Source organism: Helianthus annuus, chromosome 4 (assembly GCF_002127325.2).
Source record: "Helianthus annuus cultivar XRQ/B chromosome 4, HanXRQr2.0-SUNRISE, whole genome shotgun sequence".
NCBI classification, from domain to species: Eukaryota; Viridiplantae; Streptophyta; class Magnoliopsida; order Asterales; family Asteraceae; genus Helianthus; species Helianthus annuus.
Window position 1 is genome coordinate 32,308,526 of NC_035436.2, and position 8,151 is coordinate 32,316,676.

The 8,151-nt window shown below is 35.0% G+C and overlaps 1 pseudogene; it reads right to left on the reverse strand.

Moving 5' to 3' along the window:
• Nucleotides 1–7,193: 7,193 nt before the first annotated feature.
• On the reverse strand, nt 7,194–7,910 carry LOC110933151 (annotated as a pseudogene).
• Nucleotides 7,911–8,151: the final 241 nt, after the last annotated feature.

Sequence of the window (8,151 nt, forward strand, 5' to 3'; positions counted from 1 at the left end):
CTCTGGTGCAAGAGGTTGATTTCTTGGAAACTATTTTCCAGTCCCACCGTTAGATAATTTATACGGTCGACTAGGACCTCTTCTACGGATGTCATTTCGTCGAGAGCTTCTCGTAGTGCCATCACGTAGCGTACAAGAGTTGCTTCGATTGAAGGCCTTTGTTCCCTTTGACTGTTTCTGGAATGTGCTGAAGAGGTTCCACTGTTTTGGCTAGGCATTCTACGAAAATAAACCAAAGAGAGTTCATTCTAGTGAAACAGTACCTCGGACACGGCCCCGTGCTCAATGAGCATGGCCCCATGTTCACCTGTCTGCAGATTTTTGGAACAAGGAATCTTGGAGTTTCAAATTATTTTTCTGACTTTTGAAGCATTTTTAAGCAGAAATAACTTAAAACAATCTTGTAGAACTCATTTTTAACAAGATCCCTTGAATAAAAATCTAACAAACATCACAATAAAGCTTGAAACCATGGTGATTTCAAGCTCTAATGGAGGTGTTGAGGGGAAAATGGAAGAAAAAGGCAATGGACAAAAGTAGAAAAGACAAGATGGTTGTTGAGAACTTTCTTTAGAATATACCTAGGATGGTATGTGTGAAGATCCCACCAGATCTTTGTCTTTAGAATGGCCCAAATGTGCAGGAATCTTGCTGCCTTTATAGAAAATGACAGCACGCTGGACACGGCCCCGTGTCGGCTGGACACGGCCCCATGTGCAGACAAGATTCTGACACTTTTTGTCCGTATTCTGACCAAAAGTCAGACGAGAATCTTTTGGTGGACACGGGGGCGTGCTGACCCGGACACGGCCCCGTGTCTAGAAGCTGTTTATGAAGTTTTGTCTATTTTTAAGGAATTTACCCAGATCGGGTGGTTCCTTACTGGACGGAACAACACCGAAGTGCCTGAGATACCTTAGATGAATTAGTTATGTCCATCTCAAGCTCTTTTATCCAATTAAGAATTAGATCTTCCATTTGAAATAATTCTTCAAGAAGCATTTCATCTAGAAGGGATGATTGAGAGCATTCGAGGGAGAGATAGGGATTATTTTTTACTTTCGCCCCTCTTAAGGCTACAGGAAAAAAATGGGTCTATATAGTGAGACTTGTAATTTAAAAAATAACATTTTAAATCTTCATGAGTTCCGCCACATATTTGACACCACGTACCATAAGAGGAGCGGAAGTAAAAAATCAGTATCGCTCATGGTTGTGTCAGAAATTACCAACCGTCGGGATCTTACAGTTCAGTTTTCAGTATCTGATACTTGGGCACGGGGCGTGTTTAATGGGCACGACCCCGTGTTCAGCTACTGTCTGACTTAAAACAGGATTGCCAGTACCAAAGATTGGACACGGGGCGTGTTCAGCGGGCACGGCCCGTGCTGAGCTCTGCAGAAGCTGAAAATCTAAGAAAAGCCCTAAAAAACAGAAAAATAAGAAAAACGATTAGGCCGTTGATTCCTAACTTTCTTAAAATCCTTGTGTCCCCGGCAACGGCGCCAAAAACTTGATGCGTGTCGAGTGTGATAGGTTTTTATGTATATTTTAAGCCCTTTTTAACACTTTAGTCGAGTTTTAAATTTATAAAACACGATATTTTACTAACACTAAACACACATATGGGCAAGTGCACCTATCGTGAGCGTAGTATAGCGTTGGTAAGATACCGAGGTCGTCCAAGGACACAAGAGCTTTTAGTACCGGTTTATCCTCAACGTCTAATCAAATCAAAATTTTAGAAAAAGGTTTAAACATGAAAATAAAAACTAAAAATGCTGAAAATAAAAAAAAATAAAAATAAAATAAAACAGATAGACAAGATTAATCACTTGGATCCGACTAGCCTTTAGTGTAACCTTTGATTATTTCCGCACTTTTGCACTTTTTAAGAGATTATCTTAGTTATAATAGTAGGCCCCTCTTTTGAAGGTGACGTCACCCTCACCCCAGTAGTTTGAGTCAGCAAGAATACAATCCTAAAGGGTTGGATTATTGAAAAATAATTAATTAAGTTATTAATGCCTAATGTGGCAGGCCCTCTTTTGAAGGTGACGTTACCCTCGGCTAAGTAGTTTGAGTCAGCAGGGATACAATCCTAAGTAGCCGGGTTAATGTATTAATAGTAGTTTACATATGAGGGGATCAAGCCATTCGCACCCCCGCCATCCAATAACAGTGGGTATTGAAGGAGGTCCTAGTAAGCTTGACCTAGGTCCTTGCAGGATCTATACACTGAACAAGGCAAGAACCTTACCAAACCATTCCCTTAACCCCCGATCAGGTAGCCAACATATCTCTATAGAGACCGTAGAGATATGAATGGTGTAAATCTTTTATTTTATATAGACAGTAAAATAACGCCAAGACACCATGGACAAATGATAAGGAAGTTTCACCCTCAACATAAGAAACTAGTTATTAAAGTCATTAATACATAACCAAATAAAAAGTGCGAAAAGATTAAAAATAAAAAGTATTACACTAAATGCTTGTCTTCACCAAGTGATGTGAGAGACTTAGGCAAACATGGCCTTTGATTGTCAAGAACTCTTACTATCAATCTTGGATCCCGAGACTACTACACACACTCTATGCAGAAGCGTATCTGTACTATCAAGATTTGCTTGAATTCTGCGAATCTTAGCGTTGACCACGGCCCCGTGTCCACTGGGCACACCCCCGTGTTGGGAAATAAAAGCTTCTACAACTTTGTCTTTTCTGCAGACACTTGGGCACGCCCCCGTGTCCGATGGGCACGGGCCGTGTTCAGCCTTCTGATGTCTTGTTTTTTCTTGGGAAGATGCTGTCGAGGGGTCGGGCATGCCACGTTTGTTCCTTTTCTTGTATTATTGTTAGATTTGGCTGCATTTTTGCTTCTTTTGTTCATTTAAGCTCATTTAACTCTGAAAATACAAAAGGAAGACAAAAGCACACTTTTTCCAACATTAGTACTTAAAAAGGGTTAGTTTTATGCTTCATTTGATGTAATTTATATGTTGCATTTTACACACATCAGTAAACACATTTTTATGTGTTTTCAGTCCATTGCGTTTTAGAAAAAAACATTTTAAGTGTTTTCTGGCCATTGCGTTTTAGAAAAACACATTTTTGAAATGTTTTTAGTCCATTGCGTTTTAGGTAAAACACATTTTTATGCGTTTTCAGTCCATTGCGTTTTAGAAATTACACTTTCTTTTGTGTTTTTAGGCCATTGCGTTTGAGAAATAAGACATTTTAAGTGTTTTCTGGCCATTGCGTTTTAGAAAAACACATTTTTGAAGTGTTTTTAGTCCATTGCGTTTTAGGTAAAACACATTTTTATGTGTTTTCAGTCCATTGGGTTTTTTAAAGTACACTTTCTTTTGTGTTTTTAGACATTGCGTTTTAGAATTGAGACATTTTTAAGTGTTTTCTAGCCATTGCGTTTTACAAATAAGACATTTCTTTGCGTTTTTGGTGCATTGCGTTTAAAAAAAAGTCATTTTTTTTACGTTTTTTGTCTATTGCGTTTTACACAACTGGGTTTTTTTGCATTGCATTTTATGCAACTAGGTTTTCGAATTTTTTTTTGAAAATATAGCAATAGTATACTCGTTTTAAAGATAAAAAAACACTCGTTTTTTTGGTGCAATTTTTTTAAAAAATAATGTCGTATGAAAAGGTTATTAACGTTTAAAAAATTAGGGGGAATTGTAGGAGAGAGAAACTATTGTCCTTGATTGTCTAGAATTCCCTTACACAAAACCCGCCTCTTTTCTTTTCTTCAATTTCACTCATTTAATCTTAACTTTTGATTAAATCAATTGATGGTCAAAATTACTTGCTAGCCTTCCTAGCAAAAAAAACTTTCTATTATATATCATAACCTTGAATTATAATATGTGTTATGTATGAAAGAATAAAGAATGATGATAAGTTAAATTATCTTAGGATAATGCGATCTATCTAAATAAGCAATCAATGCTGATAACGTGTTTATAAGATTAGCCTAATAACAAAACAATATATGAACCTAACTTATAATAAATAACTAGTTTTGTATCACGCGTGCGTTGCGGCGCGCTAAATCGAATCGTTCTTGGTTTAGTTAGATGTATGTTTGTGCTTCGATCACTTGTACATTACTACTCAAAACACGATCTCTAAAAAAAGTTTATATCGAGACATAAATAAAAATATGTACATCATATAGTAACTTTATTAAAGTTAAGAGGCAACAACTTATTACATTCAAACGTTAAGTAATCCGAATTCATACAATTGAATAAAAATGTATTATAATTAACCTGACTTGTTTTCAAACAATATTTATGTCGAAACTCTAGCGTCATACGCAGCGTGATAAAGTATAGACTACAATTGACCCAACTTGTACCGGTACTCGATATAGTTTACCATACGAAAATTTGAATACATCTCACAACTCCATTTTTAACGAAATATATCAGAAACCATAGGAAATGAATGTCGGTACCGATACAAAAGCTTTTCGGACGATATCGATTCGGTTCGTCACAGTAAAAAAATCAATTATATTCCACCTGTTTGATTTTGAATAAAACTTGTATTGAAACGTACCTTTCAATGTCTCTTAGGATTGTCGTCTCACTACAATGACATACTCAGAACTATATTTTATATTGTATCTTAAAAGTTATAAGTGGAAAACAGAATACGTTCAAAACAATTATAAAAATTAAATACTATATTAATATAAGGAAAAAAATGTAACTTTGCTTTGTAAGCATAAATGGGTTTATAGTAAGCTTATTACACATAAAGATTTGTTTTTATTTTACATATCATTCGTTACTAACAATTCTATTATTAATGTGTTATGCATCTATATTTACATTTATTTTTCATACTATCAATTTCATGTTTTCATTCTCTAAAAAACACCATATTAGGAACAGAAAACTGAAAAAGTACTTAACAATCTTTATGTGTAAAAAGCTTGCTCAAAAAAATTAAACAATAAGAAATCAATACATGCTAATAATAAGTAAATAGATGAATGAAAACATGTAAAGGCTATTTTAGTGTGGAATTACTACATATTTTAGAGGTTTTGCAACCAAAAGCTTCCATTCGCTCCATGACCATTTAAAAACACAATAATCACCAAACTGAAAGTGAAAATTACATCATAACTTACAAAATATCTCCTTGTAAACCACGTTAGATGTCTGCGTTGTCGGTTTACCATCAGCATCAAATCACCCGGGATTGCTTCTCGAGTTCGAGAAAGTTATTTATATTCAAACTCTTGAGATTAACGACTCAATTAAAATCACACAATAGGTATGAAATAATACATGTGTTATCTATAAAAGAGTTATAAACGTTTGATAAACTTACATATGGCTTGTGAACATGTACTAAAACTTATAGTCGTACTAATTGGTTATGATTTGTTACTATAGGTAATTTTGTATTAAAAGATGATTGGTTAAAAATGAATTATATTAAAAGATGATTGGTTAAAAAATGAATAATAAGTTATCGTACTACACACGAAAAAAAGTGTTGAAAATATTAAAACGATTTTAGGTCTTTTTAGCATGATTAAACCCATGAACTTTACAAACTTATCAAAAAGTCTCTTCATACACAAATTTAATTTTACAAAAAAAAAAATCCACTTGTTCAATTCTAAAACATTATTAAGAACAGAAAAAGTGACTTTTTTTTTTTTATAAAGATACAATTTTGAATCTATGTTTTTTTTTTTTCAATTCTAAAACATTATTAAGAACAGAAAAAGTGACTTTTTTTTTATAAAGATACAATTTTGAATCTATGTTTTTTTTATATATCACATGGCACATATTGGGGGTTAATTATTAGCATAGTACTTGCATTTATCATTGGATTTTGGCTCCTTGTGGTTCATGATATCCATATCATATATCAATCTAACTTATAATAAAAGACTCCAAATAATGCCACATGGTATTTCTCTCCTTTAACCTCCTAAATTTTATTTATTTTGTTTAATAAATTTCTTTTAATATTAATATTAATTAATAACCAATAAATAGATATCACTTATTTTTATGCTTATCTTTATCTAAAATTAATAAATAACTTCAATTTTACAATTTAGACCCTTTGTTTTTTACTTTTAACCCAAAGTTTTTCATCTTTTGCAATTTAATCTCAACTCTTTTTTATTTTCAATTTTGGTCCACCATACTTTTCATCTTTCCCAAGTTTTTCATTTCGTTCTAAATGTTGTGAGTTAACGCACTGCAACGTGCGTGTGTGGTTCAACATTTTTTTGTATATTTTTTCCCATTTGACTGGCCCGTCGCATCACATATATTTTTCTGCGTTTGACAAGTTCGTCCAATACGCGGGTCCCGGATGGACTTAGTTATTTTTTCTATGTTTTATGTTTCAGTTTAATTTCTCAGCAACGAGCGTGCGTGATTCAAAGATTTTACTTCTGCTTTTCGCTCGACGTTATTTTTTTCCCGTTTTTATTTATTTTGTTTTTACGAGTTTTTCCGGTGTTGGTGGTCGCTAACAGTGGTATAGTATTGCTACTACTTAATACAGTTTTATGACAACCGCTGCAACACAGAGGCTTAATACTAGTAGGTAAATAAGCACGTGTACTTAAAATAATCCTAAAAAATTCAAGACGCGTCCTAAATTTCTCACTCAAATGGTTATGTTGTCGATTCCCACTCCATGATTGCCAAAAAAAAATAATAATAAGGATGCATCCTAAAATTCTCACTCAAATGGTTATGTTGTTAATTTCCATGCCATGATTGCCAAAAGAAGCGTGCAATTAGGCATTATGATCCTACTCGTTAATGGTAAATTAGTCATTGAGCTATCTTTTGCATAGCCATTAACAGCGACATAAGGATCAACCATAACTTCCTTAACATCCTGTATCAAATTGATATTATATTATGAAAAATTGGTGATGTTTAATAAAACCGAAAAAAGTATGTGAGAATCTTACCTTCAGTATATCGGGCAGATGAAGTGATTAGGAGGCATAGGTCGGGTCATGGATGTGGATCTTTGAGTTGCATCCACGACACTTTTAGCCGTTCCAATACAGGAAGAACCCTCTTTTCAAATCTCTTTTCTTTGAATCTCATGAACCTCAACGCAACTCAATCCCAAATATGCTAACTCCTTGGCTTCATCAATTGGCCATTCGCCTATGTCTTGATTTGGTTTAGTGCGGACCCTAACCCAATATAATGATCAAGAATCTTCTGAAAGGTTGCCCTCTGTAGAACCCGGAGCTCTAAAGGTCCAATCGCGTTGACTTTTTCCTGAACTCACATAGTCTGCATCGACAAATGACTTGTCCAACTTTTTCAAAATCGCATCACTTGCATCCCCACTCACTTCCCGAAATATCACATAGTTGCCCGGATCTGTGGTCAGGTTAACATGGCTCGTGAAGCCAACGACTTCGAATTTTTCATTGGTTAAAAGTTTTGCAGCTGCTTTGACCGATAACTATAAATCTTTTTCAGTGTTTTTATCGATGTTGATATTGAGCATTAAGTTTCTCCTACAAATATATCGAAGTTTCGAGGTCGCATTATGAAAACCGATAACCTTGACCACATCTCCTAGCCGGTACCGATACAAACCCGCAAAATTGGTGACCACAACCTCATATTCTTCATCAAGTCGGACATCGGTTAAGCCAATTGGTTTGGGCCCGACCAAATCTACCTCCTTGAACTCTGTTAATAGTAAGAATTCAAAATACCCAATGTTAGGAAGCTGTGTAAGATGTCATCTCTGGTGGAAAACTCGGGTTTACATTTGCTCCGATCCACGCTTCCGATGACCCGTAATCTGCACTCAACAACCGCACTCCACCCGCATAAACCCGTAGTTTTTTTCAAATACGGCTCCATTGATGTAGGATCATTTGCACGACCAAATGAGTCATTCAGAAGAGATCTCGTCCAATACGAAAGGCGGAAACAGACGTATCGAAGATATTTCAGCTGGATTACACTTAGATTCACTTAAACTGTCTCTTGTATTGATATCAGATCGTTTTACAATGCTGGAGACACTTCGGCAGCGCTTCGCTACCGGAATCCAAACGTTACAAATGAATTGAATAAGGCACATATATATAGGCCAGCCATT